This window comes from Hippocampus zosterae, chromosome 1, assembly GCF_025434085.1.
Source record: "Hippocampus zosterae strain Florida chromosome 1, ASM2543408v3, whole genome shotgun sequence".
NCBI lineage: Eukaryota > Metazoa > Chordata > Actinopteri > Syngnathiformes > Syngnathidae > Hippocampus > Hippocampus zosterae.
The window spans coordinates 40890164-40916787 of record NC_067451.1 but is presented as its reverse complement, the minus strand read 5'-3'; the positions used below and the strand labels follow the sequence as shown (position 1 = coordinate 40916787).

Here is a 26624-nt window from a genome sequence, read left to right as displayed (position 1 = left end):
CTGCCTCTTCTATCACTCTTGGTTCTTCCTCGTACCTCTCCCTCGACACGCTTTCAAAATGCTCCCTAAACTCCTCTGTCGTCACCGTCGTGCTCCGAGCGGCCGGTTTATCCCTTTTTCCCAACTTCCTCAAACATTTGTACATATCACCAATCCTTCCTCTAGAACATGCTTCCTGACAGTCCTCAATCACGCCTTCCCACCAGTCTCTTTCCAGCCTCCTCAGCAGCTTCTTCAATTCCTTTCGCGTTTCCTTCACTTCCGCTTTTAGTCTGGTGAGTTCTTCTTCCATCTCCCCCACTCCTCTCCCTCCTCCCCTCACTCTCAACCTTCTCCTCGCATTCAGGGTCTCCAATTTCTTATTCCTTCTGTCTACCCTCTCCCCTATCCTCTTCTTCATATCTTCTATCTCCTCCTCTCTCCCTACCGTCCAAGGATTGGATATTTCTCTTCTCTCCCTTCCACATACCTCCACTGCTGTTTCCACCATTATGTTCGCCAGCTCTGTCCACCCACTCTCCTTTCCCCGTCCTTCCTTGTTCAACTCCTCCAATTTCTCTCTTGTCCTCTCCTCATATTCTCTTTTCTTCTCCTCCACTTTCAACACCTCCCACTTCGCTTGCACCGTTCTCCTTTGGGTCCTCTCTTCTGTCCTCCAGCTCTTCCACTCCCCATTCACCTTCATACACACCGGTCTATGGTCTGACAATTCATACTCACTCATAGTCCACATCCTTTTCACCATGCGATGTCTCTCATTCCCTTTCACCAGAAATCCATCCAACTCATACCATTTCCCGCTTGCCATGTGTCGCCACGTCACCCTCCTTCTAAACCTCCTATAGCTGTTAACATATGCCAGATCGTGCTCCCGACACCATTCTATTAGATCCCTTCCGGCTTCATTCATCCTCCCCAACCCATGCCCCCCACACACTCCTCGTATCTTCACATTCGTTCCCACACTCGCATTGAAGTCTCCTCCAATTATCAGTCTTTCCCTCCCTCCCATTCCCACCTGACTCCCCATATCTCGTCGGCATCTCTCCATCTCTCGTTTGTCCGTTCCCCAGCTCGGTTGGTAGACCGATACCAACCTGAGCCCTCCTAGCACCACCGCCACCACTCTCTCTCCCAGCCACTTCTGCTGTCCTTCCTCTATCCACGCCCTCAATGCCGTTCCCCTCAGCATCACTCCGGCTTTCCTCCCATGAACCAGCACGACCTGTTCATCCTCCTCACCCAACCACAGCACCCCGGCTTCGTCTGCCTTTAGTTCCGTCATCAGCACCACTTCCCAGTTTTCTTTGTTGACTCTTTCTGCTACTCTCCTCAACCGCTTTCTAAATGTTTCTCTCACACTCAATCTCCTCACATTCCATGTGACTATCACTCGTTCACCGTTCTTGTCCCGAGCCTCAGTTCTGTTTCCCCCTTCCCGTCCCGCCCTTCCTCTCCTCCTCTCTCCCCTTCTTTCATTCCTCTCTCTTCTTTTATTGTTTCTGCTCCTTGCTCCCCTCTTGCTTTCAGGGCCTGGATGGGGGTGAATCCCCACCAGTCTGTCTTTCACCCACCCTACCACATGTCTTTGGTCCATCCCGCCTTGCTTGCGCTTCCTTCTTACCATCCCCAACTCGCCCCCTGGGGAACCTTTTTCCCACCTCGTCGCGCCACGTATAGGGTCCTAAAAGGGCCCTCGCCTGACTTTTATTTAAGGAGGGTTGTGGGGCCAAACTAGGGCCATGTCATCCAACTCATCCTGTTGAAATTAAGATACAGACAGATTTAATAAGAGTTGCACAGTCATATCAGCTTTTATGAGCAAGAAATTTTATCATGAAGGTGCTTTTTTTGTCTCACTCCTCCCCTCTCATGTGTACCACATCTCCCCACTCCCCACTTTTCCTTCACCTTCACCCTGTGACAACACACTATATCTTCTTTCCTTCTTTCGTGCTCTTGTCCACTTTCCCATCAACTCACTCTTACATACAAAAATACACATTTAATTAATGAGTCTATCAGAATGTATGAACTCACCTGAATAAGTCAAGTCAACAGTATTTATAGAGCACTTTCAAACAGCCATCGGTGCATACAAAGTGCTGTACATGGAGCAATTTAACATGCACAATAAACAGTAAGAAAAATTGGTAATAAAGGCGGTAGAAAGCACCAAACAGTAAAACCAAGAACAAATCTAAGTCATGCTGAGTCGAATGCCAAAGAATACATGTGAGTTTTGAGGAGGGTTTTGAAGATGGGCAGCGAGGAGGCTTGCCGAATGTTCAGTGGGAGGTCATTCCAGAGAGAGGGACCAGCAACAGAAAAGGCTCGATCCCCTCTGAGCCTCAGTTTAGTTCTTGGTATTTCTAATAATGTCTGGTTCACAGGCCTGAGGCGCCGGGCAGGTGTGTAGGGGCGGATGAGCTCAGAGATTAAGGTGGCGCGAGATCATTTAAGAGATTTGAAAACAAATAAGAGGATCTTGAAAAAAACTCTAATTTGTATGGGGAGCCAGTGAAGGGATGTCAGAGTAGGAGTTATGTGCTCCCTCTTATGAGTACCAGTCAAGAGGCGGGCAGCGGCATTCTGGACCAGCTGAAGGCGGTTAATTGAGGACTGGCTGACTCCAAAGTAAAGGGCATTGCAGTAATCGAGCCGGGATATGACAAAGGAATGAATTACTGTCTCAAAGTGTTCATGTGAGAGGAGAGGTTTTATTTTAGCCAGCTGTCTAAGGTGAAAGAAGCTGGATTTAACAACGGCACCAATTTGCCGATCGAGTTTGAAATCACTGTCCAGTTTAAGGCTCAAGTTTGAGACTGTTGACTTAAGATAAGGAGACAGGGGGGCCAAATCTACAGGATGGAATGTACAAGGGCCACTTGGACCAAACAATATCACCTCTGTCTTCTTTTCATTGAATTTCAAGAAATTTTGTGCCATCCAGGTTTTGATTTCTTCCAGACAGGATAGGAGTGGCCTTAATGAGGGCGTCTTTCTTGCGCAGTGAGACATAGATTTGGCAGTTATCTGCATAGCAGTGGAAGGGAATATCATGTTTCCTTAAGATGGAACCCAATGGGAGCAGATACAGCGAAAACAGCAGAGGCCCCAGAATTGAGCCCTGTGGAACACCACATGACAGGGTAGCAGTGCGTGACTCAGAGCAGCCAAGGCTGACACAAAAGGTTCTGTCAGCTAGATCGGACCTAAACCACTCGAGAGCACTGCCGCCAATGCCCACCAAGTGCTGCAAACGAGTCAGCAGAATACTGTGATCCACTGTATCAATTGCTGCAGTTAGGTCCAATAAAACTAGACACACATGGTCTCCAAAGTCATTTGCCAGGAGGATGTCATTAGAAATGCGTAACAGGGCCTACTCTGTGCTATGCGTCGTCTTGAAATCTGACTGTACCTCCAAGATGTTATGTTCATCCAAGAAAAATTTCAACTGCATGTGCACCACTTTTTCCAGAATTTTGGAAATGGGCCTGAAACCACGGGTCAGGTGGCAACAACTCAAGCAAAGCGTTGTACTCACCAGTACCGGCCCAAGTGTCCGTCAGACACAGGAAATACAAGTAATTGGAAAGGAAATACTCCCTCAGAATATGGGTCTTGTTCGTCAGCGACCGGGCGTTTAACAACGCGATCCTTGTGGGAGTAGCAACGGGAGGGATTGCCTCTTCCGATCGCCGAGCCCGGGGGAATTCCCTCAAAAGCTTTCGCTGGATTCCTCCCCGAGAAAGGCGTGGAGGGTAGAAATGCCGTGGCGCGATGGGAGAGCCAACGACTGTTAGCAAGCACGAGGCGACGGGGTCGAGGGCACATCACGCCGGAGCGATCGAAGTGTGTCTCAGATCCTGTTTTAGCTTCACGAGCGGCGGCGGCGGCGGCGATGGTAGCGGCGCTTCTGTGAAGGGGGCGAGCGAACGCGGAAGAGATTAGCTGGCAGGTTAGCCAAGAACGGAGCTAGCGTCTTTTGACCACCGTCTTGCCAAAACGCGGCCGAATGTCCGACGTGTTGTTGAATCAATAACAACGATCGGCGATCATAAACCAACCGAGACGCTGTTAGGGAGGTAACAAGGATTGCGAAAAGTAAAAGAAATCCAGAAATGACAGGAGGGTCGCCGAACACACTGCTGCACAAGCGGCCATCTTGGGCAATATTATATAATATAATAACCTATTATTGTATTAATATAATATAATATAATATAGTAGAATAAGTCCCATGCAACAAAATTGTAGGATGTTTTTGTCCAGAAATCCACCGTCAAAGAAGCCATTGTCTCTGAGGTCTGTGAAGAGGGATAACCAGAACTCCATGCACTGGCTGCGAAGAAACCGCCACCAATATTCAGTTCTTTAAATGGCGGTACTGGCTCCATCCAAGTAACTGTCAAGAGTGCTGGCTGGCGGTATTGGCACCAGGAAACGCTGGAGGCCTTTAACGTGACCATTTTCATATTCTCTGCACTTACTGTACATCCACCTGTAACCGTGTAGTTGTCCGAAATGCTGCAATTGATTGCGAATGAAGTCAACCAGGACACCCAAGTCATTGAACGTTTTCCGACGAAATAGTGCTCTTTGGTTAAGCACTCGCTTAAAATGTCTTTCGCTTATTTGGAAACTATACTTAACATCAATAACAGATTTAATGTCTTTGTATTTCAAGCCAATTTCAAACTAAAATTCTATTAAACTCATGAACGGTTGAACACGCTCCATAATTGATGTTTTCGGTTACACGTACGATGACCCGGAAGCACGTACGACCTGGAAGCACGTCAACCAGCATTAAAAATCAAAAAAATAAAGAATACTTTGCGAGATCTCGCATGACTTTTTTTGTTAAGTTTGGGTTTTGTTTGTTGAAGTTGTTGAATCAAGTTTTTTTTGCCTTCTATGTCCCCTTCGGTGCTCCGTAGTTAATAACTGCTCCAAGTGAAAAATGTTCATGTAAAATTCATTCATTCATTCATCTTCCGAGCTAATTGAAAATCGAAATTGTTATTTCAGTAAATAGTTGCATTTTGCACATATAAAACGGATTCATGACTCCAGTTTGATGAGAGCATTAAAATTGGGAAAAATAGGACAAAAAAAAAGAAATTCAGAAACGATAAAAAATGCGTGAGTAATCCCGCATTATTTTTTGGTGAATTTGAGTTAATTATGACAGTTGCATCTTTAATTTTATTTTAATCGTTTGACAGCTCCAGTATATATTATACAATATACTGTAAATAAAGCGGCCTCGACTTGTGTATGTGCATGTGCGTGTGAGCGAGACAAGCAAGCATGTGTAAAACTGTGTGTCTCACGTGGCGGCTAATTATTCGCCCACCATTGGAGTTGACCAAATATTCAGCAGAATTTGGTCATGGCACCTCCTTTAGGCACACAATCAACTGACATAAGTGAGGTGCCTATAATTGGCCTATTTGTGTCATGTTCCGTATTCGGCAGCAGGTGGCACGCGTTCATTTTCGTGTACGTGTATGTGGGTGCCAGCATATTTAAAATATGTAAACACTATTTATACTTTACATCAGAATCAGAATCAGAATCATCTTTATTGGCCAAGTATGTAGAACACACAAGGAATTTGTCTCCGGTATAACACGCTGCACTAGTATCATCGTAAACAACAAAATCATTGAACCATTTTAGAGTAACCAGTAGTTTTGTAGTACCATTTTGTGGTGCAAGAAGAGTGACTATGTCAGTGACTGTTTAAGGAGTTAATGGCTAGAGGGAAGAAGCTGTTTAAGTGTCTGCTGGATTTGGTGCGCATGGATCTGTAGCGTCTGCCTGAGGGAAGTGGCTGAAAAAGGTGGTGGGCAGGGTGCGGGGGATCCAGGAGGATTTTCCGTGCCCTTGTCTTGATTCTTGCAGTGTGCAAGTCCTCAAGAGTGGGTAGGGCGGTGCCAACGATTTTTTTCTGCCGTCCTAACTGTCCGTTGAAGTCGGATTTTGTCCTTTTTTGTGGCGGCCCCAAACCAAACCGTGATGGAAGAACACAGGATTGATTCGATGACTGCCGTGTAGAACTGTCGTGGCACCTCCTGTGGCAGGCCATGCTTCCTCAGCAGCCTCAGGAACATACATACATATTACAGCAGTGACCATTTTTACTTGAATCTGTCATTATAAAACCTTATACTGTAATTAACATTCATCAGCATTGCCTCCTGTTAGAGGTGAAGTGACGTTGCTCTCACTTTATGACGCTCTGACAGTGTAGCCGCCATTAGCCTCCAGATGACTCCTCGGAAGCTATCCGCATGCAGCAGATGAGTTTGTGATAAGATAATTAATCGGTATTAAGGAGGAGGAGATGAAGAGAGACGTGCTGCTTTTGTTGGACAATCACCCCCTCTCTTTCTCTCTTGTTTGTTCGAAGCAAACACAACAGCATGAAGAGACTGATCAGAGAGTCCACAGCTGAGGAGACGCTGTCAAAGGCAACCACATGATGAGACACTGATCAGAGTCAACCACGCAATGAGACACAAGGGAAGGGGTGGGTGGGGCATCTAGCCAATCAGCTCATGGGATAAATCCACTCATGTTGTCATTGGTCAATGTCGGCGCAGAGAAGCAATCATATGTACAGCCATGTACAAATCCTCTGAGTCATTAGGCATTTTTTAAAATACAGTATTGTGGTGTAATCGTGTACAACAAAGACTACAGAGTTGCAGGACAATTACGTCATGGGTGTGTGTCGAGAGCGGGGGACGAGAGAGTGACTAGGGGGAGGCATACACGCGTCTGGAAGTTATATAAAAGTTATCCACGTTAACACAACAGCTGGACTCACGTGTGCCTCATTTGATAACACAAATTGTGTCAGAAGTCCTGTAGTTGACGTGGAGTGGGTGAAGAGGACCTTTTGTACACGGCGGTAAAGAGGGAAAGGCGAAATGAGCGACGGAGAGGAAGGATCCTCGGCGCGGGCGAATGGAGCTAACAGACTGCGGGAGCAGTCGTCACCGCAGGGCTGTGCGCCATGTTTAACATCCAGCCACCGGAGCCCTTTGACTTTTCAAAACCGAAGGAATGGGACAAATGGATCTGGAGATTCAAAAGATTCCGCCTGATTCCGAAAAGATTCAAGAAAAACAAGTAAACACACTGATTTATTGCATGGGTGACGAGGCTGATGATATACTACGCAGGTTGAATTTGACAGAGGTTCAACGGTGCACATGCCAAAAAGTGCGAGGGGGACTCCAAAACTTTTTTTGTTGTCAAGAACAACGTAATCTTTGAGCGTGCTATATTCAATATGAGCTATCAGAAGAGAAGGGAGAGTGTGGATCCGTTGGTCACTGCAATATATGCTGGCAGAGCATTGTAGCTATGGGTCGCTGCATAAAGAACTGATCAGAGACAGAATTGTTGTTGGACTGCAGGACAGGGGACTGAATGCATGCAGATCTTATCTGCGAGGGGACACCAACTCGGAGGCAAGTGGTGCAGAATCTGTTGACAGAGTGTTCAAGAGCAATTTAAAGACTGCTAAAAATACACCTGACTATGCTAATAGCCAAATAAACAAGTCCCACTGTACTCACTACAGCAAGGAAAGGGGTGCACAAGTCAGTGTGTCAGAAATGAGACAGCTTTCTATCCTATCCAAAATGTGATTGTAAAGTCAAGTCAAGTACAACTTTATTGTCAAATGTGCTGTATATGCAACATAAAGCACCGATTAAATTTCTTCCCTCTAAAGGCAACATAAAACAAGAGGAGCCGCTGCGGGTGCCCGCCCGCTCATGAGGCAAAATGTCGGGAGGAAGGGACATTTTAAGTGTGTGTGCAAGTTTCAATCCGCGTACGAAATTACAGGGGACGAAGAAGACGAGGATGAGGAGGAGGTCCTCCTCGGCAGTGTTACAACAGGCTGTGACCCGTGGATGGTCAAAATCGACATTAATCTGCGCAGTGTGATGTTCAAAATCGATACACGCGCCGATATCACTGCTCTGCCACACAAAATGTTCAAGAGCACGTACAGAAACAATCTACATATACTCAGAAATGCGACAAAGTGACTCCTGGGACCAGGGAGGAGCCCGCTTGAGGCCGTGTGCGTCGCCAGGCTGCTGCTGAGGAAAGTTGAGGAGGAGTAGATGTTTACATTGCTCGTCACGTGCATACCGCGTTGCTGGGGAGATTTGTGAGCTGCAGGCTGGGGCTCGCCATACGCCTAGGCAGTGTTACTATGGCGACATTGAAGGAGAACCATCCTAAAATATGCACTGGGCTCTGAGACATGCGGAAACCGTTACAACATCAAGCTAAAACCAGGGGCTGAACTTTTCTCATTAAAAACAACAAGGGGGATTCCATGTCCATTACTGGACAAAGTTAAGCAAGAGCTATCCTGAATGGAACGACTCGGGGTGATAAGCAGAATCGAAGAGCCAACAGCACTCGCATCATGGTGGTGCGCAACAAATCAGGTGCCGTACGCATCTGTATCAATCTCACCAAACTCAACGAGTCTGTGCGCAGAGAAACTTATATCCTGCCATCAGTGGAGGAAATACCGGGCATGCTGGCCAGAGCCAGAATTTTTGGGTAAGCTGGATGCAAAAATGGGGTTTTGGCAAATACCCCTAACACCCAATTCGGTGACGCTGACAACATTTATCACACGCTTCGGGTGCTATTACTTCAAGTGGCTACCTTTCGGGATAGCCTCCGTCCCTGAGCACTTTCGTAACAGAGGTTACAGAAGAGCTGGACAGTGTTGTTTGCCACATGGATGATGTGCTGATATGGGGCCGAACACAGGAGGAGCATGATGCCCGCCTGCATGCTACTTTGGAGAAGATCCAGCAGGCAGGCATCACTCTCAACGTCAAGAAGTGTGAACTGTCGAAGTCAGAGGTGACATTTCTAAGCCACGTGAAAACAAAGTCCAAAGTAACAAACAAAACCCATAACTTAACAAAAACTATCAATAACCAAAACAATACTAGAACAAACATGACAGCAGCAAAGGAACAGCAAACAAACAAACATGACAGTAGCAAGAAGCAACAATGACCCGACACTGAGTGTTCGGGCTGAGAGTCCTTTTAAGGCCCTAATTACCTATGACCAACAGGTGTGCAGCTGCCGGGGGAGCCCTACAGTGCCACCTGTTGGTCCATAAACCGAATCTTGACAGCTGGAGCCAACGAATGCAACAGAGTTGAGAAGTTTTCTTGGAATGCTTGAACCAACAGGGGAGGTTTGTGCCACGTGGTTGGCAGAGAGAGAGCATCAATAATCGAACAGCTATCAGCGAATTGTTTTCCTTTCACTGTGTGGCACCTCTAAGAGATGTCATCTAACAACAGCCACTAAACAAGCGCCGCCAGAGGACATCGCCACTCAGCGGTGACCCGACATGCCGCGAGTTGACACGTTGATTGTGTCTGTCCTGCTTCTGTAACTTAGCTCACGCCGAAACGTGTCGCTCCATAGCAAGTGCTCTCCTTTTTTGGCTTCATGTATGAAAAAAACACAACACATTTCAAGCAGACTTAAGTTTCTGCCAAAGTAACCACAAGCAATTTTCATCTATTGATCTAGCCGTCCATCTGTCCAATTTGATTACGATAAACAGAGAAAAGCATCCTGGAAAAGTGGCTCGTTGTGCCATGTGTGCAATACTTTGCCAAACAAGTAATGTAAGGCAAGACCATCCAAGCTTTAAGACATTAATGTTGTGATTCATCTTCCCTGTGAAGTATTATCCACAGCACTTATTGGATTGTACTTCTAAGTTTGTGGACTGTTCTACTGTACCTGTATTTGATTTGTGGATGGTTGTTTTTCAAATGTTTTAAAAATTGTATTTTTGTTGTTGAGTAGTAATCAATATTACTGTGGTGTCTTTTTAATCTTGCACACAATAAATACAACATTTAAAAAAACAAGACTAAAACTAATAAATCTAATTAAATCTCAATTAAAACCGATACAATTAAAAATCAAAGCAACCAAAAGCATTTCAAAATGGAAACTAACTACAATTAAACATCCCTGTTTTATAATGCTGTACTGCTGTACTGGACAAATAGCATAGAATCATGGGCCAATGGGACACATCTGATGTCATATCAGCATTAACTGATAAGTTATCGATGTCAACTAAAGCTACCGGTACATCAAAAAAAGATTTGGAAAAGACCCTTGTAAAACTACATCTCACACCTGATCACATTTACAAACAAGTGATGGAATTTGTAGTCGCAACATACTCTCAGACTAAGATATGGCAAAGACTGAAGTTTGCAGGGTCACTATTTACAAGATTAAAACTAAATTCTGAGGCATCTTTCCACGCACATTATGCAAATGTTCCCCCATCATGCTCTTGGTAGAGTCTCCTGTTTCACAATTACAACACGCGCACACATACACACGCACACACACACACACACACACACACACACACACACACACACACACACACACACACACACACACACACACACACACACACACACACACACATAAATATATAGAAATGTTTGACAGTGTACCTTTACTCATATTCACATAGTCTACATTTCTTGCTGCTGTAGACTGTAAATTTCCCCAGTGTGGGTCAAATAAAAATATCTTATCTTATCTTTGTCACGTTCTGCCCGAGGCGATGAACGTGACTCATCCGTCCCGGCGGACTACCCGGCCGGGACGGATGAGCAGTGTGGAAGTTGCGCAAAAGGGACGGATCAAGGATCCAGGAGCGGGGCACCCATTGCCGCTCCTCCGGCCCGTAGCCCTCCCAGTCGACCAGGTACTGGAAACCCCTGCCCCTGCGCCGAGAGTCCAGGATGGCATGCACCGCGTACAGCGGGCCACCATCGACCACCCGCGGAGGTGGTGGCGGAGCGGGAGAAGGCCCCAAGGTACTGGAAGACACAGGCTTGAGCAGGGAGACGTGGAACACGGGGTGAACCCTCATGGTGGCCGGTAGCCGGAGCCTGACTGCGACGGGACTGATGACGGCCTCGACCTCAAATGGTCCAGTGAATCGGGGTCCCAGCTTTGCAGACGTGCCGGCCAGGCGAAGATCCCTCGTTGCCAGCCACACCTTCTGTCCCACTACATATGAGGGCGCCGGGCGTCGACGACGATCTGCGATCTGCCGGTTCCGGGTCGCAGTGCGGGACAACGCAGCCCGGGCCTCCTTCCACATGTGATGGGCCCGCATAAGGTGGTGCTGTACAGAAGGGACCTCCACCTGCCCCTCCTGGGACGGGAACAGTGGCGGCTGGTAACCGTAAGCCGTCATGAATGGCGATCTGCCTGTGGCGGAAGAGACAAGGGTGTTGTGTGCATATTCCACCCAGGGTAGGTGGTCGACCCAGGATGCGGGACGGTGGAGGCACACACAGCGCAGGGCCGCCCCCAGATCCTGGTTGGCGCGCTCAGCCTGTCCATTGGACTGGGGGTAGTATCCCGAGGTCAGGCTGGCCGTAGCTCCGAGGGACCGGCAGAACCGCTTTCAGACACGAGACACAAACTGGGGCCCCCGATCCGACACAATGTCCGCTGGAATGCCGTGGAGACGGAAGACGTGTTTGACAAGGAGGTCGGTGGTCTCCAGCGCCGACGGCAACCTGGACAAAGGCACAAAATGAGCTGCCTTGGAGAAGCGGTCCACGATCGTGAGCACGACAGTTCGACCCCGGGAAGGAGGAAGAGCCCGTGATGAAGTCCAGAGCGATGTGGGACCAAGGGCGAGGAGGAATGGGCAACGGCTGGAGCAGTCCCGCCGGAGGTTGATGGGACGACTTGCCGCAGGCGCAGGAGGTGCAGGCATTGATAAACTCCGTCACGTCACTACGGAGCTCCGGCCACCAGAACCGCTGGGCGACGAGTTGCACCGTCCGGTTCACCCCAGGGTGACATGCCACCTTGGACCCATGTCCCCACTGCAGAACTTCAGATCGCAGGGGCGGAGGCACGAACAGCCTCCCCGCTGGGCACCACGCCGGCACCTGAACCAGGGCTGCCTGGATCCGCTGCTCAATCTCCCATTGGACGGCCCCCACGATGCACTGGGTCGGGAGATGGTCTCCGGGGACCGGTCCCTCCCCGCAGGTTCGTGGAGACGGGAAAGGGCGTCGGGCTTGGTGTTCTTGGACCCGGGAGAGTAGGTAAGGACAAAGTCGAACCTGGTGAGGAACAGGGCCCACCGGCCCTGACGGGCGTTTAGACTTTTGGCGGAGCGGAGATAAGCGAGGTTCTTATGATCCGTGTAGACCGTGAAAGGTTCCTTTGCCCTCTCGAGCCAGTGCCACCACTCCTGCAAGGCGGTCACAACTGCCAACAGTTCACGGTTGCCCACGTCGTAATTGGATTCGGCAGCACTGAGTCGACGGGAGAAGAAGGCGCAGGGGTGCAGCTTCTGGTCGACCGGAGAACGTTGGGACAGCACCGCACCCACCCCTGAATCCGAGGCGTCCACCTCTACGATAAAGGGAAGATCAGGATCAGGATGTTGTAGTACGGGGGGACTAGTAAATGCCGCCTTCAGGTTAGCGAACGCCGCATCCGCGGTCGGGTCCCACTTAAATGGGATTTTGACGGACGCAAGGCGGGTTAAGGGAAGCGCCTTCTGCCTGTAACCGCGGATAAAACGTCTGTAGAAGTTGGCGAACCCCAAAAAGCGCTGCAGTTCCTTGCGATTGGTAGGAACCGGCCAATTAGTGACCGCACGCGTCTTAATGGGGTCCGCTCGTAACCTGCCCTGTTCTATAATGAACCCCAGGAAGGAGATGACGGGAACATGGAATTCACACTTTTCTGCCTTGACGAAGAGCCGGTTCTCCAGTAGACGTTGTAGCACCAGCCTAACATGTTGCTGGTGTTCGTGTAATGACCGGGAAAAAATCAAAATGTCGTCAAGATAAACGAAACAAAAAATGTTAATCCTGTCCCTTAAAATGTCGTTGATCAGGTTCTGGAATACGGCAGGAGCGTTTGTCAGTCCAAAAGGCATAACCAGGTATTCAAAATGGCCCAGAGGGGTCTTAAAAGCGGTTTTCCATTCGTCACCCTCCCGGATGCGAACCAAATGGTAAGCGCTGCGCAAGTCTAGTTTTGAGAAGACGGTGGCTGATTGCAGTGGGGCGAAGGCGGAGTCCAACAAGGGTAGTGGGTATCTATTCTTGATTGTGATTTCATTTAATCCCCGATAGTCTACGCAGGGTCGCAGGGTCTTGTCTTTCTTCCCCACGAAGAAAAAACCCGCCCCTAACGGTGAACGTGATGGTCTAATGATACCTGCAGCGAGCGAGCTGTTGATGTACTCCGTCAACGCCTCGCGCTTGGGTTGGGATACCTGATACAGCCGCGAGGTCGGCAACGGAGCGCCCGCCTGCAGGTCTATAGCGCAATCGTAGGGGCGGTGTGGGGGCAAGGAGCGCGCGCGATCCTCGCTGAATACTTCCCTTGGATCCCGATAGCAATCCGGCACTCCGTCAAGGCAGATCTCCTCGGGGGATGTGACGCGTTCGTGCTTCCCGACGGCTGATTGTAAACAGTGCTGATAACAATACTGGATCCAGCTATCTATTGCTGGGCGCGCCCAGGAAATCACAGGGTTATGTGTCTTAAACCATGGTAATCCGAGGATGATCGGAGCGTTGCGGGACCGCATTACGTAAAACCGGCGATGCTCGATATGATTGCCGGAGAGTTGAAGTTTTAGCGGCTCCGTTCTATGCGTTACTACCGCCAGGAGACGCCCATCAAGATCACGAATCCGCTTCTTATCGATCAATTCTTCCAAAAAACAACCCAGCTCGGATGTGAGATTGGTGTCCATTAAACAGTCATCTGCTCCTGAGTCTACCAGGGCCCGAACCCGCCTCGACCGGGACCCACCAAATATCTCCCCCTCGAGCTCAAGTCTGTTGGGGTGTCCCGGTCGCGTGTCGACTCGCCTAGACACGGAGGGTGTCGCGCGGGGTCGTGACTCACAGTAATCGGGGTGGACATGGAATGACGACTGGTCATAGCATAACCGCCAATAGCTGGTTGCGGCGTGAGGAGATGGTTGGACGCTGTCAGTCGTCGCACGATCGCTGAGACGCCGCCTTCTTTCCTCCGCACCAACGTCCTTGCCTCCCAGCTGCATCGGTTCCTCCGTGGGTGCTGTCTCCCGGACTCGGGAGTGGTCACCGAGCCCCGCTGCTCGGTACCCCACGATGTTCCTCACGGTACGCGGTGCGTCGAAGCGGAAACCGATCAGCTCCACGCTCCCGGCTTCGCTCCCTCAGGCGATTGTCCATGAGGAGGGAGTGGTCGATCAGCTCCTCCAGATCGGTGCTGTGGTCGCGGGCTGCCAGCTCGTCCTTGAGTTGCGAGTTCAGGCCACGGCGAAACAGTCCACACAGTGCTCGATCGTCGTATCCACTTTGTGCGGCCAGGATCCGGAACTCAATGGAGTAGTCCGCGACCGATCGCTTTCCCTGGTGGAGGGCGAGTAGCCGACCCTCTGCCTCTCTGCCCCGCACGGGATGGTGGAACACCCGACGAAATGCTGCCACAAAATCAGGGAACGACGAACGGAGATTCGGCTTTGCGTCACTGGTCGCAATCGCCCATGACGCCGCCGGACCTGTCAACAGACTAATAACATAAGCCACCTTGGCGGCGTCATTAGCGTAGCCAGACGGCTGTTGGTCAAATATGAGAGAGCACCGGTGTAGGAAGTGTCCACACTGCCCGTACTCACCCCCGTAACGAGGGGGGTGTGGAAGCGATGGCTCCCTCGACATAGTGGGATATGAGGAGGGCGCTTCCGGGGTGGTTGGACGAACCCCGGGGGGAGGTGGTCTCCGTTCCTCCACCCGAACTAAGCGAGGTTCGAAATCATCGAACCGATGAGCCAGCACGGAGACCACGCCGCGGAGTTCCGAAATGGCTTGGCCCTGCTGACTCATCTGTTGCTCTTGTAGGGAAAGAGCGGACAATATCTTATCGATGTCTGTGGGATCCATGGTGGCCGGAGAATTCTGTCACGTTCTGCCCGAGGCGATGAACAGATCGCTTCGTACAGAACAAAATAAAGGGGTGGATTCCCAGTAAAGCAGACACGGAAAGATCTTGTCAGAAAAACAAAAGAGTCTTTAATGACTAACAGAAAGAGCCCGACAGGGAAACAGTAACAAAAAGCGCTGGTCAATTAAGGACCAGGAAATAAGGAAACAACCGAAAACGCTCGCTGAAAAAACAAAGTGCGAGGAAGTAATGATTAGGCAATATATATGTATACAATTTAGTGACTAACGCGAATAGCAAGAGTAATGGCCGCAAGGCAAGAAGGCAACGAGTAGTCTACAATAGAGGAATTAGCACGAGAGAACAATGGCACGGCGTGGAATTCTCCGGCAGTGAGTGGACTGCCAGAGCCTCTTAATAAAGGCAGATAATCAACCCGAAATAACGGACAGGTGTGCAGTTGGCGGAGGGAAAAGCCCGCCACCTGCTGGCGGGCACGGGACGTGACAATCTTATTTATCAGGCAAATTCACAAAGCTCATTCAGCCAATTTAAGACAGTGGTGGCCAGCAATAATTATGGTGGCCAGCAATATCTTTGAACAAAATTATCAAGGTCTATAGTGCCTTTGCACATGTAATGCGTGCCTCTCTTTGTGTGTGTGTGTGTGTGTGTGTGTGTGTGTGTGTGTGTGTGTGTGTGTGTGTGTGTGTGTGTGTGTGTGTGTGTGTGTGTTTGTGTGTGTGTGTGTGTGCGTGTGTTTATTGATTTCCAAGAGTATTGCGAGTCTTGGCGTTTTTATCTTGTTCTGGTTTTATTATATACAGTAAAATAAAAAGTACACACATGTCCCCGTAGGTAGAAGTACCAGATCGTGATGGGATTTTTGGCTCTTTTTGGTGATCCGATTCATTTGGATCGGCTCAATGAAAAGAGACGGCTCTTTTTGTCTCCCAAATGGCTCTTTTGACTTTAGCTTTTCTTGTATTTATGACAAATTTAGCATACATTTTGATAACTGACTTGGTGAAGCAAATATTGCACTCTACTGACTGCAAATAGCAATTATAACGCAAAGAAATGGCTTTTTACTTATTTTATTGAACATTAAAAAGGCTCCAAACAATAAACAAGCAACAAAATGAAACTTCAACCAACAGCAATCAAACATGCTGCATCATAACAAAAATATTGAGTATTAACTGCAACGGCAGCAGTAAACACAAACATAAGCTACTCCTTGCTTTATTTTAAATTTGCAGTCAACAAAACAAAATACTTCAACTTGGACGGGCTGATCCGGCTCCTTCTCTCTGTAATTATTTGTCCAGTCTTTGAGAACACCCTCTCTGACGGGACAGATTTTGCTACAATGCACAATCTACTCCCTATTCCTTTCATCAAACGGGGACAGACGGAATCTCGGTATTTCCACCAGCTCAGTGGATCAGCTGGCCTTGAAATATGTTTTTTTTCAAGATATACCCTAATTTAGTGTTTGTCTGTTGCTGCGCAGACGCGATGGAGCATGTGCTCAGCGTGCATTCCGCGAAGTACCTACCAAGCTCCTCGCCCCTCTCCTTTCTCTTCCGGTCTACATCTCTGAGCACGGCAGCTGAGCAACTGCCAAACCTCGCTTCAGACACGTGAAAAAGAGAGAGCGACATAGAGTGGGGGAGAGAGAGAGAGAGAGAGAGAGAGAGAGAGAGAGAGATAGCGCTTCTAACTCACTGTCGCTCGTCCTCAAGCCATTGAAGTCTTCAACACTTTTGAATTTGATCAAGCTGACGACATCAAGGACTATGCTAAAGTTATTGGGAAGTTTGATGCTCATTGCTCTCCGCAGAAGAACACCGTATATGAGAGGTACGTGTTTCAGTCATGTGGGCAGCAGCAGGAAGGAACTTTTGATAGCTTTATCACGGATTTGAAGCTGAAAGACAAGTCATTTGAGTTTGGTGATCTTAAGGACTTAGTGATTTGTGACCAAATCGTGTATGGTATATATGAGAAGAGGACGAGAGAAAGGCTTCTTAGGGAGGCTAAGCTCACTTTGGTGGAGGCAGAAAGAACGTGTGATGCTCCAGAGCTAGCTCAACACCACACCAAGACCTTCGATGAGTCAAGTCCTCGAGATGGCGCCAAGCTAGCGGTTGTCAAAAACAAAACTAAGAGAAATGTGAGGCAAAACAAAAGCTCAGAAAATACATTTTCATGCAAACGTTGTGGTTCTAAACATGAGCCCAGACAGTGCCCTGCTTATGGCAAGAAGTGTGCAAAATGTAATGGAAATAATCACTTTGCCAAGCAATGTCTATCGAAAGCAAAATCTGGATCTGTGCGACCAGTTGGAGAAACTGACTTAAGTGAGATATTTTTTGTAGGCATGGTGCATCGTGACACAGACAATGTAGATCAGGGGTGTCAAACTCAGGTCCTGGAAGGCTGCTGTCCTGCATGTTTTCAAAGTCTTCCTGTTGCAACACACCTGATTCAAATGAACAAGTTCAATGTCAGGCTTCCGCAGAGCTTGCTGATGATCTGATCATTTGAATCAGATGTGTTGCAACAGGGAGATTTGGAAAACATGCAAGACAGCGGCCCTCCAGGACATGAGTTTGTGAGATTGTGAGATTGTGAGTGAAATGGGCGGAGCCATGTTCTTCTCAAGGCTTGATGCAGCACAAGGGTTCTGGCAAATACAGCTCAAAGAGAAAAGCTCAAAATACTGCGCCTTTAATACTCCCTTTGGCAGGTATAGGTTCTTGAGAATGCCATTTGGAATAATCTCAGCGTCAGAGATATTTCGTAGAACCAGGGACAATATGCTAGGACTTGAAGGGGTTTGCTGTTATGTGGATGATGTTGACATATGGGGCACAACCTTACAGAAACACAATGAAAGACTGGCAAAAGTGCAACAAAGAAGAAAATGCATTGAACGTAATCGTGCGAAATGTCAGTTTGGTGTCCAGGAGATAATGTTTCTGGGGGATAAGTTGTCCAACTGAGGTATTCAACCAGATAAAAAGAAAATAAAAGCCATCCTCAGCATGCCTCGCCCCACAGACAAAAAGGGTGTACTAGGAGTCATGGGAATGATTAACTTCATTGGAAAGTTTATTCCGAATCTGTCAGTGAAAACATCAGCCATGAGAGAGCTATTTCATGATGCTACAGAGTTTAAATGGACGAGGTGACATGAGCAAGAGCGGAATGTTTTGAAAACTACGCTCACGACTGCGCCAGTTGTGGCATACTACGATTCAACAAAAAGACTGAAAATCTCGACAGATGCGTCCAAAGACGGTCTTGGAGCTGTCTGACTACAAGCAGAAGGTGAAAATTGGAAACCTGTAGCTTATGCTTCTTGATCCATGACAAGAACTGAAACATAATACGCACAAATTGAGAAAGAATGTTTGGGATTGGCTTATGGACTGGACATTTTCCATTATTATGTGTATGGCCTTCCAACATTCACAGTTGAGACAGATCATCACCCATTAATATCCATCATCAAGAAGAATTTAAGCAAGATGTCACCAAGAACCCAGGGCCTCGTCATGAAAATGCAGAGGTATGATTTTGAATTGATTTACACACCAGGCAAACATCTAGTGTTAGCAGATGCGCTATCAAGAGCACCAGAGCTCCACTGAAAGTGAAGTCGAGGCTCATGTAAACCTCATAGTGGTGTCCCTGCCGGTCTCAGATTCAAAATCCAAACAAATAAGGGAGGAAACCATGAAAGACACAGAAATGCAGACGGTGATGACACAGATGAGAGAAGGCTGGCTGAGTGGATCATTAAGAAAGTATTACCGCATCAGGTCAGAGCTCAGTGTTACAAATTACCTATTACTGGGAGACAAAAGGATTGTCATTCCAACAGTGTAACAGTGGCAACAGTTCGCAATGCGGTTTGGCTTTAGTCATGTAACATCTAGTCCCCTGCATGCACAAGAATGGTAAAGCAGAAAAAGGTGGGCATATTGTCAAGCGACTTCTTAAAAAGGCAACAGACAGCAGATCTGATCCGTATCTAGCTCTTCTGAGTTACAGGCCCGCACCTGTTGAATGTGGCCAATCACCTGCTGAGTTGTTAATGAATTGCAAACTTCGCACAACTTTGCCCTGCTATTCAGAAACGAGACAGAACAAAGACATTCAAAGTAAGATGGACTATCTAAAAAGCAAACAAAAGCAACGTTATGATGAAGCGCCCAAAACACTTCCACCACTGGTCAAAGATGATGTTGTTCGAATCCAGGATCAAAAGGTGTGGAACAAGAAAGCTATAGTACTCAAGGAAGTTGGACCAAGGTCATACGAAGTGAGAACCGAGGACGGAAACGTGTTCAGGAGAAATCGTCGAAACCTTTGCAAAACCAAAGAACATTTCCAAGAGACAAACGATGAAACGCCAAGTCTCAGGATGTTGTGTGTACTCCAACTGAATCCAACATGACTGAGCTGAACGAGAATGGTCATGAACCATCGTCAGAGAATGATACCTCAACATCACCTGTTCTAAGGACGTCCAACCGTAACATTAAGAAACCTGTCAGGCTTGATTTGTAAAAAAAAAAAAAAGAAAAAGAAAAAAAATATTTAAATGTTCTAGTAAGATTGACAGGTGTTTAAAAAAAGAAGAGAAAGTTGTTCATAATAAAGAATTTGTTTACGCTAACTTAAATTAAAAAAAAGAAAACATTTGCATGTTTGCATATACTGTATGTGGAACTATATATATCAGTGGTCCTCAACTAGAAATGCTGTCGGTCCACTTTTTTTTTTTAATAAGACCAAGGTCCGGTCCCATGCACGGCGGTCATGGGGAGGGAGCAGGGCTATATGCCCATTTAGTATGGTCAAGCCAAGCTTATACAAATCAACACTCTTCACAACCAACCAATAATGGGGTGCATGAAAATAACAATTATTCACTTTGCCAGTACACAGCAAATAATGAGAGGTATTGTGTTGAGGCACAGAAACTCTTTTATTTTGTTAAGTTGTGCCTGCTTAATAATAGAAATAGCCCTTTTAGGGAAATAAGACATTTTTACTTTAACTTTGTTAAACAGTAGTTGTCTTTTTCCCCTTAATTTAACAAAAACAAAATACTAATTTTACCAAAATAAATACTAAACATGAAAACAAAAATATCCTTTTCATTTGTACAATTCCCCTTTTCACATCCCCTCTGAAATCACTTAAAAAATATATCAGAAGAGGAGTTAAGAACCATTTTAAATACTGACACAAGGGAGCACAGGAATGTGCAGTGCTTTTCTTCCACTAAAGGTGAATGCAATGTCTGAGGCATGCAATATTATTTGAAGACGCCATTGTGATGTTCATTTCCCATGTTGCGGTGTTCTGTTATTAAGCAGCTGCTCAGATCCCCGATGGAGACGGGAGCAGAACTGCACACAATCGAAACCTCACGCGATTCGTCTTGTCTAATTGTCTGTGTGCGGCTCTCCTGGGCTGAAGCTGTGAGCACACTGTGGGGTCGCGCATGCGTCTGTTTCCTGACGCAATCATCCATTTTGAATGGGTGTGTTTTGGGATAGACGCGTGCTGACGCTTATGTATGGACACACCTTAAGTTCAGATGAGCCAATCAGCACATCGTATATGCTGACGCTTATGTATGGCCACACCTTCAGTTCAGAGGAGCCAATCAGCGCATCTTATCGCCGACATGCCCTGGTCAGCTAGGGTCCCCAGTGAGTCAAACATACACGCAAAGTCGCGCTGTTGCGGTCCTCTGCGTTACATCTGTGCACGCAAAGAATACAACGGATAATTTTAACAAGCGATCGCGGTAATGCGCAGATTATAGTCCACAAATATAAAATGTATAACGTAAAAATCACTTTATAAATTATTATTTTATACAATTCGCCGACGGTCCGGACAGAGGAGGGCCGGACAGAGGAGGTCGGCGGTCCGGACAGAGGAGGTCGGCGATCCGGTCGTGGATCGCGGTCCGCCAGTTGAGGAAGCGGGATATGTATGTTTTCTTATAAAGAAAAGGGAATGTCTTGATATGTGTTTGTGAAACATATAGCCAACAGAGGGCGCTGTGGGATTAGAGTTGATAGCATATGACAAGGCTTCCGGTAACGAGGGAGCACGAGAGATCACCATGCATGCTGAGTAATAAAGTTGAGCTCAGGCTCATTTGTTCATAAAATGATGGCTCATCATTTATAAGAAGAACAACACAAGAGAGAGGGAAAATGGGTGTGAGGGTGTCATCGTTCATGTCAAAGAGCCGGCTCGTTCGCAACTACAACATCACTAGTACCAGACCACAGTTCAGCCTGGGATACCTGATTGTGACAACATTCACAGTGCAGGGCGTGATGACCAGGTCGGATTTTGTCTGTTACTATCTGTTTTGTATCCATGCTGAGCATCGCAATGTGGAAAATCATTAGCTTGACATGATTGACCTCAAATCTCAGTGGTGTCGTCTAGGGTACACATGTGTACAGTATTACGGAGGATACCTATTATTTTTCAGTCAGCATTGCGCATACTCACGTGTAAATACCGCCCCTGTCCATTTTGGCTCAAGGATGGTAAAACCTTGACGCACCCTTCTGTGCTTTAATTGGCTGCTACTTGATGCCTTGGCTGATTAGATTGGTCAACTCTACGTTGGATAACTGATGAGCCAAACAGAGGCAGAGTAGGGCAGGTTATATTGGGGAAAAATTGCTGACATGTCAGGGACCAGTGGCACCCCACTTGATTGACACGTGACTCTCAGTCCCCTTGAAAGATGCGCGAATCTTGGAAATGTGAAAAAGGCAGAATACGTTTTTGAGGCGAGTGGCATGTATCCAGAGAACATACATACATTCAGTAAAGACATAAATACCTGGTAAGTTTCAAGGTGGTTTTCAAATGAATCAGTATTTCGAACTATTTTGACTTGAAGAGACAGATTATGCTCACAGTTACAAAAGAACCTTGAACAACCTGCAAAGAAAAGGGGAACTATATGGTCAGGGTACATCAATATGTGATTGCACCATCTGTTGTTGTCGAGCCAAAGTAGGCGACCAAGGCGGACACAACTTTTAGAAATAAATAATTAAAAAGCATGACTGGAAATTACCAAAGTGCATGTTGATTAGCCACAAATCTTTTGTGATGTGTCAATGTTCAAAAACGCAAATATGAAGCATAGCAAGGGGGGGGGGGGAACACTGTCGCCAATGTGCAACATGGAGGAGGGGCCGTTACATTTTGTTTTTCTGTATCTGGTGCAGGGTGTCTTGAGTCTGTGCATGGTACAATCTCAAGACTATCAATCTATTCTCGAGGGAAATGTGCCACCCACTGTGAGGAAGCTTGGTCCTTGGCTCAGGGGTCTTGCAACAGGATAGTGAATCAAGCACACAGCTAAAACACCCACGAATGGAAATTAACATTGGACGATTCTGAACTCCCTTTCTATTGAGGCCTGAAAAAAAAAAATCAACCATCTGTTGAAGGAGCTGAAATGTTACATCTGGGAACAGCACCTGACATAAATGTTTGCTCATGAATAGTGAGTCAAACACCTGCTGATGAGTGCAACAGTCTCATTGAAGGTTACAAAACTCATGATGACAGTGATTGCCTCACAAGTTGTGCAACAAATGTGAAGGTAAGAGGTTGTTTTTTTACTGTATATTTTGGTTGAGTCACAATTCACAAGCAAAGTTTGATTTTCTTGGTTTAATTTTCCTCATATTCTCATTTATTTAGTCCATCCTATTTTTGGACTTCAAGGGGACGAGGACCAAGTTTTATGAGGATATACATTAATTAATTAATTAATTCATTCATTCATTCATTCATTCATTCATTCATCTTCTGAACCGCTTGATCCTCACAAGGGTCGCGGGGGGTGCTGGACCCTATCCCAGCTGTCTCCGGGCAGTAGGCCGGGGACACCCTGAATCGGTTGCCAGCCAATCACAGGGCACACAGAGACGAACAACCATCCACGCTCACACTCACCCCTAGGGACAATTTAGAGTGTTCAATCAGCCTGCCACGCATGTTTTTGGAATATGGGAGGAAACCGGAGCACCCGGGGAAAACCCACGCAGGCCCGGGGAGAACATGCAAACTCCACATTTCATACGCATATACACATTTATATATTATATACAGAATATTTTGTGAACATATAAATGAACAGGGCGGCCCGGTAGTCCAGTGGTTAGCACGTGGGCTTCACAGTGCAGAGGTACCGGGTTCGATTCCAGCTCCGGCCTCCCTGTGTGGAGTTTGCATGTTCTCCCCGGGCCTGCGTGGGTTTTCTCCGGGTGCTCCGGTTTCCCCCCACATTCCAAAAACATGCATGGCAGGCTGATTGAACACTCTAAATTGTCCCTAGGTGTGAGTGTGAGTGCGAATGGTTGTTCGTCTCTGTGTGTCCTGCGATTGGCTGGCAACCGATTCAGGGTGTCCCCCGCCTACTGCCCGGAGACAGCTGGGATAGGCTCCAGCACCCCCCGCGACCCTAGTGAGGATCAAGCGGTTAGGAAGATGAATGAATGAATGAATGAATAAATGAACAGACCCCAGTTACCATAACAGTGGCAGGGATACAGGAAAAGAGTCTCGGATATGAAGAACTGGACAGCACCAGGCCCGGACATGGTCCACACCTATTGGCTAAAGAAACTATATAATACATGTTATGTCTTGTGACTTGTTGTAACTGTTATATGCTTATTCATGTGCTAGGGTCTTTTTTTTTATCCTGGACTTAAATTATCCTCAGAAGAGGATAGTCCGAGCGTGTTTTTTTTTCCCCTCTCCCTACCCAGCGTTTTTCCTTTCTGAATTCTGATTGTAATTTCCCCATTGCGGGACAAATAAAGGATATCTTTATGAATTAATGTTTTCGTGCAGTCGTTTCTTAATATGAAGTAAATCAACACTCAACAGACATGACGTTGCACGGAACACAAGTTGAGAAATGAATTTGCATAGAAGTCAATCACTGACTGCAGAAAAAGCAGTCATCTCTCAGTGATAATTTTACAGTTTACTGGCAGCGAGTCCTAGGGACTCGCTGATCAGAAAAGTATGAGTGCTATTATGGATTGAGAGAGTCCCAAATTTCGAATTCTGAAAGGGTCTACTTATTCAATTGCATATGATAATAACACAAACAACAACATAGACATACAATGATAAACAAATGCTGCAAAAATTTAAATAATTCAGGAGCAGGCCTGAGGATTTCGGAAATTCATGGGAACCGTTTTTCGATTCCGTCGGATTACCCAATGGGAAACCACGATAACAAATGTAAACGTTCATCATGGGAACCCATTTTTCTATTTTGACTGATATTGATAATCAAGAATTCCGTAACTCAAAAGTATAATGTTTCAAGGGTCAGTGTTTGAACTATGCATTAACAATGAACTTTACATCAGCAGCTGTGTACTCCAGGTTTATTCCAAAAAATAAATGGATCAAAAACTGGTGTACTCATGTGCATGTGGCATCATCAGAGTATTTTCCAATCTTACACTGCAAAGATTAATTGACTGGTAATCATTAATGCAGGTAAGTATTGACGTAGCTTGACATCCTCTTCCAAGACGATGCATGTGTAATCTACGATCAATTTGACGAAAGAATTTAACACACGTCATCATTAGTTCACATCAACAGTTAACATTAGCGTTACTAAACCTTGTGACGAATGGTTTTTTTTTGTTATGAAACTTTTTATTGAATTTTTTCAAACACTTAGAAAAAAGAAAAACATGGTCACGTGTTTAAGTACATAGAACCCCGCCAGTTCCGGGGATCGAAATAGCACATACATACATCGACATCCCTGTGAAACTGGTTACAATTACTGCCCTCCCACATATACAATGTCCTGAGCACTGTGCCATTTGAATAGAAAAGTAATGAAATAAAATAAAATAATAATAATAAACAGAAATAAACTTGAGTGGAATCAGGCCAAGAGGGTAACTCAACTATCTGTTCAAGCACTTCCTTACTTTTCAGTATATTTTATCCAGGTACCCCATAATGTCTCAAATTTCTCTTGTTCGCCTCGAAGAGTAAATGTCAGTGTCTCCATTTCAAAAATTTCCCCAACCACCGCTCGCTAACAGTAAGATGTTGTAGGTATATTTCTGAGCAAAGTTAATGGTAAAGTCAGGTTCCAGTCCCAAGTACAGGGCTTCAAAGGTCGGAAGGACCACTGTTCCGATAATCCTACCCTTGTCTCTTCCCAGTATTTGGAGATGACCGGGCATTCCCAAAACACATGAAAATGTGAGGCTCTGCTATTACTGCAGGATCTCCAACACGCTGTATTCATTCCTTGTGAAGTCCCTTGGGGCAGAACTCTAAAAAACCTGACCCAATTCCCTCCAAGAGAGAGCCGATGTACATTTCCATTGCTGTGCTATTGTTCTCTCCCATGCTTCCAGTTGAATTGAAATGCCACCCTCCTTAGCCCACTTATTCTTTATATATGTTGTATCTCCACCTTCTAGTACCTGCAACTTTTTGTAAATTTTCGATATAGTACCCCTTCCAGGATCTGACCCATACGATAGTAGGAAAATCTTGATTAAGCCGAAACCACTTTGTTGGACCCATCCTGTGCGTCGAGATCTCTCTAAGTAATGTCTAAGCTGCAAGAATTGATAGAAATCTTGATTACTCAATCCGAAATTGTTTCTAAGATCTTGGAATTGTCGCATCCCGCCCACCTCAAGGAGGTCCCTATATATCTTTAACCCGTTTCAAATCCATTTTTTAAATCCCGTATCCATTCTGTTTGGTAAGAAATCCGAATCATACTCAATCCATCTTAGAAGCAAATATGGGCTTTGTCTTGCTTTAATATTCCGTGCCACACCTTAATTGAGGTTCTTATCTAAGGGTTAACACTCTTAAGACAATCGACCAAACCAGGGTCCCTGATAATTGCTTGTAGTGGAATATTACTAGATAGCTGACATTCAATGTCTTTCCACTTCGCACTATAGGACGGATTACAAATATTGGCCAAAATCTTTACTTGGGTTGCCCTATAGTAGTTTAACATATTCGGTAGGGAGAGGCCTCCCTTGCTTTTTGCCAATTGTAGAGTCTTGAATCTAATTCTTGGCCTCTTCCCTTGCCAAATAAATCGCGATATTACTTTGTCCAACTCTTGGAACATATCCTTGGATAAGTCAATTGCTCGAGTCTGGAATAGATATAGTAGTCTGGGTAGCATGTTCATTTTAATCGCTTCCACTCTTTGCAGTAATCCAAGGAATGGAACCAGGTTCCATCTGTTCAAGTCAGCCTTAATTTGGGCAATGAGAGGGGAATAATTTCCAAGCATAATTGTATCTAAATCTTTTGGAATATTCACGCCTAAGGACCTGATCGACTCTGAGTCCCAGTTAAAATTGAATTCATCTCTCATCACATTGCTCGGAGAGTACTTAAATGACAATATCTGAGTTTTATGTATCGTATTTTCACGACCATTCGCCGCACCGTATGGTTGGGCGCAGTCTAAGAAATGG

General features: G+C 46.3%; 1 protein-coding gene and 1 long non-coding RNA gene across 2 annotated transcripts in view; one reads left to right on the top strand and one right to left on the bottom strand.

Annotated features, from left to right (window-relative positions):
* LOC127608554 (cystine/glutamate transporter-like) overlaps positions 1–26624 on the bottom strand; it is a 116910-nt gene that overhangs the window by 77550 nt on the left and 12736 nt on the right. The gene's annotated exons all lie outside the window — the stretch shown is intronic.
* On the top strand, positions 17678–21250 carry LOC127608633 (uncharacterized). The gene is made up of 2 exons (XR_007964285.1): positions 17678–19782; positions 21060–21250. It is a non-coding gene; the product is annotated as an uncharacterized LOC127608633 (long non-coding RNA).